Genomic DNA, 2,383 nt, shown 5'->3' on the forward strand with positions numbered 1-2,383 from the left:
TATATATATATATATATTTATTTATTTTTTTAACTGAATTTGGTTCAACCCACAACTCCTAGAAGCGAAAGAAAACTTAAAGACCACCAATTTGAAGGGCAAAAATTAAAGACCACAACAAATGAAGGACAATGCGCGCAAAAATAAATAAATAATTGGACTAATAGATTTCACATACCTAACTATCAAACCGAAATCAAAGAAGAAGAAGAAAAAGGTTCTTTAATTTATTTTTGGTAGAACATCGAAAGAACATAATAAATGAGTACTTGTATGTATTAATGGTTTGAAAAATTATTTGGAATGAGTAACTAATGTTAAGCATTTTCCTTGATATGGGAACTTATTCCGAGAAAGTCATTTACTACAAAGGATTTGAGTTCAAGAGACGGATGTCATGCGACATAAAATTTATTCCTCTTGAAATTCACTTTGATATTTCAATTTTATAGAACTAGAAGTGGGGCGTTCATAGTTCAGTTTGAGTTGATTTTTCTCTAAAAAATAACCAAATCAATTTAGTCGGCCTTTTAAAAGTTAAATCAAGTCAACCCGATTATCTCATTTTTTTTATCATTTCGATTTTCCTCGTTTTTGTCGGTTTTTTTGAATTTTTATCGTTTTTTATTTAAATATATGACAATATACTTCCAAGAACATATTAAATTGATTATATTCTAGCATAACACTATCAAATCAATTCTATTTTAGAAAAGAAGGAAATATATACGTAATCAAGTTATATACAGCTTCTTTAGAAAAATCGTGTGCATTGTCTAAGAATTTTGCCATGTTCAAGGAATATAAAAAATATTATAGTGAATTTGTTTTTGTACAAAAATTAAAGATCTAGTTGTGATATCACTACAACAAAATATGATTTTAGCGGCAATTAATTTGCGGCAATAACTTAATTGCCGCTAATTATATAATCAATTATTACCGTGAATTTGTTTTTGTACAAAAATTAAAGATCTAGTTGTGATATACTAAGATATCATTTTGGTGTAGTGTATACTAAGATATCATGACGATAATAAATTAAATAATAATGAATAATTAAAGGACTCAAATACAAGTTATTTTGAACATGCATGATAAATTCTTGGAATTATTAAAATAAAAGTAATAAATCAAACTAGAAAGCTCAGATCGACAAAAAGTATCGATTTGATTGGATTTTTTTTAATTTTCCGTGAACACCTCAGTTCAGACTAGAAGTATGAGCTAACTTAGGATTGTCTAACCTAATCTCATGCTCTAACTAAGCTGGTAGGTACACATCAATTATTAATAACTCAATTTCAATGGTTTAAGGGAAAATATTTACACCCACGTTGTGTTTACAAGAAAGTATATTAATTAGTGATATATTGAACACACACACACATACAATATGATTATGTGATAAAATTTTATATAAAAACACGTCACATAATTATTAATTGATTTGTTTGAAATATTGAATGCAAGCAAATTCTATGTTCTTCTAATCTTGCACGGCATTAACAATGAGTGCAATGAATATTTATTCTCTCACCTAACACATCAAATGACATTAATTAGTCTCTTTTGTGGTAAATAGAGAAATTTAGAATTTAAAATCTTTTGAGAAAACTTTGTAGTCTGAATATTCTTCGAATGAGTACCCCCTCCCCCAATTAAAAGAAAAAAGTAGTATCCCCTCAACTAAGTGCCTGTATATCTTCTAGCATTTCCAAATATTATACTACTTAATAACTATACCCCTTGACCTTTCACAACCCAATATGAGCTCCCTTTAGAAGTCAGCACTTAAGAATGATTCTTGAGGCACAATTTGAAAGAGAATTAGAAAAAGAACCATGTTTAATTGCAGGGGTTTTGCTAAAAAGAATTAGTTACAACTACTGTTGCATTGAGCACAGTGTCTTATGAGCATGTTGCAGGGGTGTCAATGGGTCAGACTGAATTTAGGCAGTTTAAAATGGGTTGTGTTGATAAATGGGTGGGTCATTGACCCGCCTAAATGTTACTTGGGATGAAAAGATCCGGGTCAAAATGGGCTAAACAATGAGTCATAAGTCATAACCCAACCTATCCAACTCTTACCAAATTTTAATTTCTTTGTTTGTCTTCTTATAATTCGTTTAATTACCTAATAATTTTTTCTTTATTATGGCTATATATAACATATCAAACAAAAAAAATTAAAAAATTTCTAATGGTGCAATTTGGCTAAATATCAGGTCAATGTTTAGATGAGACAAATTGAGCGGATCAAAATGGAATAAATTAAGAAATAAGGGGTCATTGACCCACTCGATCAAATTTGAACTGGTTAAGCGAATCATTTATTTTCATGGGCTTATTTTGCTGCCCTTGACATGTTGAATTAGAAGAT

The sequence above is a fragment of the Lycium ferocissimum genome, chromosome 5, assembly GCF_029784015.1.
Source record: "Lycium ferocissimum isolate CSIRO_LF1 chromosome 5, AGI_CSIRO_Lferr_CH_V1, whole genome shotgun sequence".
Taxonomy (NCBI): Eukaryota; Viridiplantae; Streptophyta; class Magnoliopsida; order Solanales; family Solanaceae; genus Lycium; species Lycium ferocissimum.